This window comes from Brassica napus, chromosome C8 (genome assembly GCF_020379485.1).
Source record: "Brassica napus cultivar Da-Ae chromosome C8, Da-Ae, whole genome shotgun sequence".
In the NCBI taxonomy this organism is placed as follows: domain Eukaryota; kingdom Viridiplantae; phylum Streptophyta; class Magnoliopsida; order Brassicales; family Brassicaceae; genus Brassica; species Brassica napus.
Window position 1 is genome coordinate 8,215,138 of NC_063451.1, and position 11,111 is coordinate 8,226,248.

At 34.9% G+C, this 11,111-nt stretch overlaps 1 pseudogene; it reads right to left on the reverse strand.

Annotated features, from left to right (window-relative positions):
- Window positions 1-10,729: 10,729 nt before the first annotated feature.
- LOC125592213 lies at window positions 10,730-10,831 on the reverse strand (annotated as a pseudogene).
- Between the last annotated feature and the right edge of the window lie 280 nt (window positions 10,832-11,111).

Sequence of the window (11,111 nt, forward strand, 5' to 3'; positions counted from 1 at the left end):
CGATCGACATAGCATCGTCATCGTCGATCGACAGTTCCTCGGAGGTGAGACATACATTTCCAACGAATGATTCCGTTTGGTAAACGATTTCCGTTGGTAAGAAGTCATCGATAGGAACGTCATCTTCTATTCGTATCCGGGAAAGATGATCTGCGACTCCGTTTTCTACTCCTCTTTTATCTTTAATCTCGATGTCCAATTCTTGAAGTAGAAGGATCCATCACAGGAGTCGTGGTTTCGCATCTTTCTTTTGCATTAAATATTTAATTGCAGTGTGGTCAGTATGGACAATGACTCGCGAACCGACCAGATATTGGCGAAATCTTTCAAACGCATAAACTACGGCGAGCAGTTCTTTTTCTGTTGTTGCGTAATTCCTTTGTGCCTCGTCGAGTGTTTGAATGGCGTAGTAAACTGTATGTAGCTTTTTATCTTTCCTTTGGCCTAGAACTGCTCCTACAGCGAAATCGCTCGTATCGCACATGATTTCGAAATGAAGATTCCAGTCAGGTGCTTGTATGATGGGGGCAGTTATCAAGGTTTTCTTTATTTCCTCAAAAGACTTTACGCATTCTGGTGTGAAGTTGAATTTAACTTCTTCACAGAGGAGGGAAGTGAGAGGTCTAACGATTTTGCTAAAATCTTGTATGAACCTCTTGTAAAATCCGGTGTGCCCGAGAAAACTTCTAACGTCTTTTACGTTCATGGGTGCAGGCAGGTCGGTCATTACCTCAATCTTCGCCCAATCTACTTCTATGCCAGCAGCGGACACTTTATGTCCTAGGACGATCCCATCGTTAACCATAAAGTGGCATTTTTCCCAATTCATAACGAGGTTCTTTTCTTCACATCTTGCCAAGACTTTACATAGGTTATCGAGACAGTTTTTGAAACTGGATCCATACACAGAGAAATCGTCCATAAAAACTTCCATGAAATCCTCTATCATATCTTTGAAGTTTGACATCATGCAGCGTTGGAAAGTGGCGGGAGCATTACAAAGACCAAAAGGCATCCTGCGGTATGCGAATGTTCCGTAAGGGCATGTAAAAGTGGTATTTTCTTGATCGTCAGGATGTATAGGGATTTGGAAAAATCTGGAATAACCGTCAAGAAAACAATAATATTGGTGATTTGCCAATCTTTCTAATATTTGATCAATGAAGGGTAAAGGGAAGTGATCTTTCCTTGTGGCAGCGTTCAACTTCCTATAGTCGATGCACATCCGTTGTCCGGTGACAGTTCGCGTAGTGATGAGCTTGTTTTTATCATTCTTCACCACAGTGATTCCACCCTTTTTTGGTACGACATGCACAGGGCTAACCCAGTTGCTATCCGAAATCGGGTAAATGACCTCAGCATCTAGAAGTTTGATTATTTCCTTTTTAACAACTTCCCTCCAGTTTGGGTTTAGTCGCCTTTGGTGCTCCATTGGCGATTTGGAATTGTCTTCTAGGTGAATCCGATGCATGCACAGATCTGGAGAAATGCCAGGAATATCCTCGAGAGAGTATCCGAGGGCTTTCCTATATTTTCGATGTTTTTTTAATAACAACGCAAGTTCTCCATTGGTCAGGTTGGCGTTCACGATTACGGGGTAGGAATTTTTATAGAGAAAAGCATATTTGAGTCTAGCGGGTAGTTGCTTTAACTCAATCTTTGGTGCTTTTTCGGGATCCCAATCTTCAAAGGGAGATGGTTGTCAATCGACAGTTTTTCCAAATATCGATCGACGTTTATTTCTGAAGCGTCATCCTCTACGTCATCAACATTCACTACTTCCATACTTGCATCCATCAATCGTGTGTATTCCTCAGCTCTGCTATCAACACTAATTGTTTCTTCTTCACTGGACGTGAGTACTATTTCCAGGGGATCATCTGAGCACATGTCTATGAAAGATTCTTCAGCCAACTCAGAGATATCGTCCACGTAGGAAGTTTGTTTATCGATTAAGGGTCGTCTTATCAGCTTTTCCATGTCAAAGGTCATCGGAATGTTTCCAATGTTTAGATATATCCTACCTTCCTTGACATTGATAATCGCACCAGCTGTAGCTAGAAATGGTCTATCCAAAATGATGGGATCTTTCGGTTCATTCTGATATTTCAGCACAACGAAATCCGTTAGTACGTGACAGTCGTTAATCTTTATTGGCACGTCGTCAAGTACTCCCTCAGGTACTCTAACGGATCTATCGACAAGAACCAAAGTTATTTTGGTAGGCTTGAACTCGTCGTATCCCAGGGATATCACGACAGAGTGTGGCATGAGGTTTAAGCTGGAACCTAAATCACAGAGGGATCGAGGAAAACTTTTATTTTGTATATTGCAATCTAGAACAAAACAGTTCTGATCAAAATATCGATCGACATGGCTATCGCTGCGTCGATCGATGCTTCTTCCAGAAAGCTTCACGGACAGGTTTGATTTATATTTTCTAACTCACTAGATCAACTCTCATCTGTATCTAGTCAGTCAGATCATACTAGTTTATTTTTAGGTATTGAGTCAAGCAATGGCTTGATCTCAATTAATCCTAAGATCTAAGTTTAAAGGGTGATCAATCCTAAACTTAGCTTTAAGCACAACTAGATGAAGAACTATATTTTTAAACACCCTAACAGTTGTTTGTGTCAGTAATACATTTATCAACCTATTGAAAAAACCTAAATCTAACAGTAAGGACTACTCAGACATATTCATGAAACACATAGTTATGATGGTCTGAATAATACTTAAATAAAATAAACAATAAAAGTAAGCAACAGAATAAGTGAAAGCAAGGGAGTTCAAGATCTTCTCTATTTTACAGTATTGATCTATTTCTCCAATCCTAAGCTCTCTCCTTTCAATGATGGCCTCTTGCTTCCTCCAAATTAGGTCTAAAAGGTCTCTAGGCAAGTCTGCCTCTAAAATGATATAAAACCCTAATAAATAGCCTAACAGGTTGCCAGAGACTTAAGATGTAATTATTGAAACTTTTGTGAAACTTGAAATCTTCTAATTTGTCATTAACTCTCGGGTGGCTTCGCCGTCGATCGATGAGAAGAGCTCAAAATCGATATATATTTGTTTGTAACTGTCGGTCGATATTTCTTGGTAACCGTCGACCATCTCCTATTTCCAGCAAAGCTCAAAAGATCTCCAAATAGCTCCAAATACATCATTTTCTTCCAGTTAGTACCTGAACCTGTAATTACTCTAAATAGAATCTATATAGTAGTAAATATATCTTAAAACACTTATAAACCATGGCTAATAATGGGTAAAATCCATAGTCTATCATTATGTCTCATGGCTTGGTTCAGCAGTGCAGCCTATGTGGCCCGTGTTGTCAGGGCATTATAAATAGTTCTTCCAGTTTGAATTTTTTGTGTTTCTTATGTGGCTTTGTCTTGCTAGAGCAAGCTAATGAGTTCAGTTCAAGCCTTTTTTTATCATGTGGTAAGGTTTGTGGTCAATCCATCATTTAGATCAAAAGTTAAGTGCATTTTACTAAAGAGTGGTATGTCTGACGCGAGAGGAAGCTGCCTAGATTCTAATGTGGTGTTGAGTGACACTACAAGGGTTTCGAACGACACTCAACCTGTTTAGAAACCGACTCGTGATTTAATGAAGTTTTAAGAGTTGCAAGTTCGCCCAAAGTTCATATGCACAAGAGTCCTAGAGCATATTTAGACCTATATTTACGATTGTCTAGCCACTGTTTTGGTGAAGCTTTGTTTTTGAGATTGGGAGAGAAGGGAAGAACTCTGTTGGGAGTCTTCTTGGTACTCCTTTCAATTTATTTATGATATTTATTTAGTCTTTGATTGTGTTTGTATCAATCATGTATGACTAATCACCATGTTAGATTTAGGGATTTTCTAGGGTTATGAAAAGTTGTTGATCAATGGAACTTCTAGGATAATCTGATTTTATCCTTCGCTTGGATTGCTAATCCAGCATGTTTCTAGAATATATAACTAGAAATTGATCCTAGGATAGTTGCGAGACACGAGCTTGTAATCAACACTTAATTGAATCCTTGCGAGCTAAATAACTATTTACAGCGAAAATTGGTCTAAAGATTTAATGAACTAACCGAATTGAAATTATTGTTTGTCTGATTCATTGAATTCACAAGGTGTTTGATTAGATTTAGGCATCTGATAGTTATCGCAACGAGAATTGGGTAACTTACTATTAAATACGAGTTCTAGGATTGCTCCTATGTAACCCTTAGCATCTATTTGTTTCAGTTTTGATTACATGCTTGAATATCCCTCAATCTAGTGCTTTATCATCTGCTACACCACGTATCTATTTATAAATTTGTTTTATTGTTTTCTACTTTTTGGCTTATCTTAGCTTGAAACCATAAGTCTATTGTGTGATCCCTACTCCATATGGATTTGATCCTTAAATACTACGATGATATTCTTATTTGAGAGAGTTGCATGAGGTTAATTTGAGCATATCACATCACCGTCAAGAAGAATGAAAAACTGATCTTTAGTGACTTGTCACTCGATCTACATTTTTTTTTTAATTCTTTGTTGCTTGTTCTTCAACTTCCAACAATCTTTCTTAATGTTCCCTTTCTTATGATAGAAATAGCACTACATATTTGCAAATTTATTATAGTTTCTCACGCTCATGTTTTTTTTTCCTTTTTGGGCTCTTTGAATGAACTCTCTCCCTTGACCCAATAACAAAACATCTAAATGCCAAGTACTAGAATTTGACTGTCTTCTTGCTTCTTCACTAGGAACACTATTCTTTACTGAAACCGTCCAAATAATACCTTCATCCACGGAGTTACATAGAGATATCTTGAAAACCTTCCAAGAATGTGGTAAAGTACCAAAAAAAACACATACCGTGAATCTCATCATCAATCTTGATGCCCATATCAGACAACTTGTTGAGCAATCTCTGAAACACATTCAAGTGATCCATCATCGGATTTTCCTCCCGATACTCAGCTTAATCAACTTCTTGATCATATACATCTTGTTATTGATGGTGTTCCGAGCATACAACTGCACCACCTTCAATCACAAAAAACAAGCATCAGTCAGTCCAATGAGCATATTATCATCTACCAACCCTTATCAACCCACACACTTGGTGATGAAACAATTTTCATTTATCATCTGTCTTATTATCAGTTTTCTTCTGTGAAATACCAGAACATGAAATTTTGTGACAAAGAGCATATCCTCCATTTTTTTCTTTCCATATATGATAATTAGCACCATTAAAGCTTTATCATCATGCCAATATTTTCCAACTTTCACATAAACAAACAATAACCTAAGGTTATCAAATCCCAAGGCTCTGACACCACATTGATGGGGAAAATCACACGCTTGTAATGGCGCAGAGGAAATAGAAATGTTCTCACATTTGTGTGAACCTGTGAGGATAATACTCCAACAATAACATAATATAGTATAAGCATAAATTAAACGCAACAATCATTTTTTACGTGAAAAACTTCTTCGATGTGAAAAGGAATGACCGTGGACCGTAATTCACTCAACAATCTACTATAATATGGGTATGAGTATAATCACGTCCTCCCTGTTCAAAAATTCGAATAAATCCAGCTATAGACTCAAGCTACAAAGAGGTAACTCCAATGCAAGATACAATAACAACAACAAAAAAGCAATACAAGAACTCAAGTACCTGCAGCAACAAAATGACCTCAATCACTAAGATTCTGGTAACCAGAGACTAATCCACCATAAACATCTAAGATGAACAAATCAACAATACTGCTGCCAAATTTTATTTCCATGAGAGAAGATTAATATACCGTCAAATTTACCAAATACTTAAAACAGAACTGTTGAAGAATTATAGCAACCAGCTTATAAAAAAGCCAACCGTTGAAACGCAAATTTCACCATTGAATCTCAAACCTACAGTGACGAAAATTTTCACAAAATATCGTCAGATCGGGATCAGTCTAAGCTCACAAAATCTTATCCTGACAAACACAAATGAATATGACTCTTTTTTTTGTCTTATATCATAAACTACACAAATTAGATTAAAATATTTTATACAGTGCTTCACTAACTTTTAAAACACAATACTAATTTTATGGATAAATATCATTGGCCCAAAATCTGAATATGTGAGTGTGTAATTAGAACATCAAAATAGTCACTTTAATTTTTTTGAAGTGGACACTTCGATCTTCTATATAAACGTCTTAATTTCACAACTATTAAGCATGATCAAACACATATTGGTTTGGAATTGATTCATGTTCCTGACTTGGCCCGATCCTCCTGTGTTATTGGATTTTGAGCTTGTCTCAATAATACGAGTATGGTAATGGATATATTTAACAAGCTTACAAAATATTAAATATGTTCAAATAATTATATTTTTAACCCATGAATTAATCAAATACGTTCAATTGTTCACAACAAAAACATTTTAAACATATGATTGTTTCATAACTTTAAAAAGATAGGTGAGTGTTATCTTGACAAAGAAAGATAGGTGAATGCTGATCCATAAGTTATGATCTATGTCGATCTTTTACCGCCGAATTGGATATCTGAACCATTTTAAGTAGAGTAGGTGTTGTTGACAAAAAAAACTTTAAAATGTTACCTGAAAATAATTATTATCTCCAATGACAAATGGTTAAGAAAGAGCAATCCATCTAAACGTAAATAATTCTCTAAAAATAGCAATGGATTCAAACTTGCATATGATATAATTTAAACAGTAACGATCGAAGACCGTATTTTAATAATATGAAATGTATTGAAACCAAAAAATAAATTATAAAACTGAAATAAGCATACAAGCACATGGGAGCGGTGATTGGTTTCTGACACCGGCTCGGTATTACAATAAATGCGTGGTATTTCAAGGATGTAAAGAAAATTTAAAAAATGTAATGCTACAAAGTCAATAATACGGTAGTCAAAGAACAATAATGATGTTGCCGGCTTCAGACGCGTTTCCACCTTGACTTCCTTACCAAGGAAGCGAGCATCTACATCGAAGATTCAATGCCAAGGTTTACACCATTTCTAAAAAAAAAAATATAATATTTTCATTTTTATGAATTCACTTTTTGCAGATTTACTGGGATGAACTCGGTTTATCACTGTAATGCAAACTTTACCGCGATTGGTCCGCTTATTTTTTTTTATTTTTTTTTTTTTAAATCAAACAAAAAAAATAAAAAAATTAATAAAAAATTAAAATTATGATCTCCTTGAAAATTCATTGATATTGATACAGATGCTCTAAACATTCTTGCTATAAGATCAGCGTTAGTTTTTTCTCTTAAATTATTTTATATCTGCAAAGAAGTTCTATGCATAATGTCATAGTACCAGACAAAAATGGTCACGAGTACCAAATCTACGATATATCCAGAGAATTATTTGTATTAGAGATCGCGTTATCATAATTTCTTGGCGTTTAACTAATCCTTTGATATTTTCATACATTTTTCTTCTTCCATAGTAGTATGTATAAAGTAAATGCCATACTTAAACTTAATTAATAATAATTTGTCGTGTTTTTATAAACTTCTCAAAAATTTGTAGGGAACCGAAACTTATGAATTTTGGAAGAAGGTTTGATAAGTGTTTATGTAAGTATAGAATATATATTGCCTATCTATATTATTAGATTCTGAGTTTCAAAAAAAAAATTCTATATTAGAGATGTCTATATATGTGATCCCATGAAACATTATTATAAACAATCAACTAAGCGGGATCAGTGTAACTAGTGTTAGAGTAATTTTGTTTATGTGCTCGTACATGAAGTCTAGTTTAATATTTTGCCAGAAGTTTTCTAAGTGTTTAGTACTATGCTAAGAATGATCGAAATTCAATCAAATTTAGGCAATCTTAAGTCAAAACATGTGATTTAAATGATATAACCCCAAAGCTTCCTTTGTTGATTTATATTTAGTGATTTTTGTTATACTAGAAGTATACGTTTTTTTTTTTTTTTTTTTTATGTCAAAAAAAAAGAAGTATACGTTTTTCATCATGTTTTACTTGGTGACTTTATTCTTTTTCTTTAAAACCAGAAATATCAAATAAACGAAATTTAACCATATATATCTCTACAAACGCGTTAAGCGAACTTTTACACACAAAAGGTTGCTCAATAAACGGGAAAAATTCGAACAATTATCAACCAACGGCACTTGGCATCAGCAAGGCGACATACAAGTTGGTAGATAGGTACGGCCAATGGGCAATAGGTATGCATGGTTGCCCATTGATTATTTCATCCATTATTGCTTGCTAAGTAAAATAGATATACAACACCCGCAATCATTCACATAAATCATGCGCAAAAATAAAACGTTACTTATTATCAACCATTTTGCCACCGTATTCTCTATCTCTTTTGGTCTAAAAAAAAAGACAAGTCCCTAAAAAATCAAAATCAATGCGTATGACAGAAAGACAGTACGAACCCATTTCCCGCGTTTCTCCCGACCTTCCAGTTTGTTTCGTAGACTCAAAAGTCTTATAAATATATCAACCATACTATCCATAAAACGTCAGAAGACTCGCAACCTCAAAAACCAAATAGTTTTAAAAAAAAAACAATCCAAGGAATATGAAAAGCGCGGTAAAAAAACTACTATGTTGCGGAGCTAAGAGCTTTCCCCACAGAGCGAGATTACCAGAGGAAGGACGAGTCCGCGTATATGTCGGAAACTACAGAGATACGCAATGCAAGCTAGAGATGGATGCTGATTTCCTGACCCACCCTTTGTTCGAGGAACTCCTCCGGTTTTCAGAAGAAGAGTTCGGTTACTCATACGATGGCGCTTTGAGGATCGCCTGCGAGATCAATGCGTTCATCGACATGATCAATTTCCTCAAGTCCACAACTCATCTCCTATTATAATAACAACACTGGTTTTTGAAGATAATATCTTCTTCTAATATTTTCTTTTATTATTGGGGAGTAAATGCCAGTGAGAAATGTAGGCATGTGGATTTCATCTCGATCTCAATTATTTTTGAAAAAAAGACAAAAATAGTACTAAATCAAGTTTTTGTTCTCAAATTAGCACTCAAAGTCAAAAGTCACAAAAATAACACTTAATGTTTTATCAAAAGTCACAAACTTAGGGTTTATAGTTAAAGGGTGGGGTTTAAGATTTAGGGTTTAGGGTTTAGGGTTTAGAGTTTAGGGTTTATGGTTTAGAGTTTAGGGTTTAGGGTTTAGAGTTTAGGGTTTGTTTAGAGTTTAGGGTTTAGAGTTTAGGGTTTAAGGTTTAGAGTTTAGGGTTTAGGGTTTAGGGTTTAAGGTTTAGAAATGAGGTTTTGGGAATAAGATTTCAAATTTTGAAAAATAAAAAAATTAAAATTTTCAAAAGATAAAATGTTATTTTGGTCATTTTAGTTTTTGAGTACTATTTTTGTGATATAAACTTAGAAAAGTGCTATTTTGAAGATTTGCCCATTATTTTTCCTTCTTTTCTTGGGAAACTGATACACATGATTTAATGTCGTAGAGCTATTTTTTCGGGTCAAAGTTCTATGAAGAACCCTTCTTTTCCCATCAATGTACCTTTTTCACTCCATGATTTACGATATATATATTCCATTATACATGACTATATTCATTTACCAATCTGTATATGTTGCAAATACGCTTTTGCACTATATTCTAGGTAATTAGCTTACTGATCATTCTTAATTTTACCTATGGTGCCCTAAATTTCTTATCAATCTTATAATTTTTTATCAACATTCATTCGCAAATCGAATATGATTTTTATAACTTCCAACTTAAACATTTTACAAATATGTCTTAATCCTAAAACGGGAAAACCCGAACAAAACTCAACTCAAGTAGAAACGAAATTATTAAAAATATATCTGTTTCAAATATTTGACACCACTCTATACCACTCTATAATTTCTACATACGCAATTCTTCGAGGTACCTGCAATAATGCCTGGTGAAGGATGAATAAGTTATTTAACGTAGTGAAAATAGGTTTTAGGAATTCATGAACTCATCTAAAATAACACAATACAACAACTACAACTCATAAGGTAACATTTAACCCAGTGAAAAAAAAAAACATTTAACCCAGTGAACATTCTTGAAACATCTTAGTTTTTGATAAATATTGAAAAGCTTAATAGAATTGATTTGACTATCTATATCATGAAATTGCATTTATATTTTTGGACACACATATAAAGAGAACTTTCGAGTAAAACATACTTAATCTCGAGTAGTCAAATGATGGGTGACCTATCAGGAAGTTATACGTGATAACATGCGAGTGAATTTAAAGCACGAGGAAAAGATCATATGGTGATTACAGAATCAATAACAAGTGTTTTAAGCCTCCGAAAGATTAATATACCGACCGTCAAAAAAATAAAAACCACGGGCCGAGTAAACAGGTGTGGAAAGTCCACTATGTGTGGACGGCCGGGGCATGGCATTATCACAAAATAGGCTCATATATCTACAAAACTATATACTTTCTATTCTCATCATTGGTGCGCTATAGCGCATCCTGCACCTACATCAAGTGCCTTTTAATTAAGTAGATGTGCCAGCTATTGTCCTCCCTCATTGCATTAGGATCCAACTCATCCCCTTACAACAATCAAACATTCTCTTGGAACTTTAACATCCGCTATGATCGCTACATATGTGACAGTTCTATTCACAATACTACTCACCAGAATCATCATTCATCATCAAAGAATAATTGTAAGTTTAAGCAACCAGATAAGTTCAGGACCCGAAGGTAAATCCCGTCTCTTTCAGAGGAGATGCCAACCATCTCTCCTGTTTATAACATTAGCGTCTAAAACCTTTGTTTTATAGGTTTTTACCTATTACAATTAAGGATAAGATCTGCTACAGCTAATGACTCACAACTTGGAGATAGAGGTTCTCATTTGGGTAACGAAATGTATGATGCATCTAAGACAGTTTATTGTTACATTTGCAAAGGATTGTTCTCAGTTAGTGATGATGATTTTGGAACCAGAAGAATGGTCAGCCTTTACAAGTTATTTGGAAGACATAAAGATCTTAAAGAGAAGTTTCAACAGTTCAGAGCTCATTTATATACCACT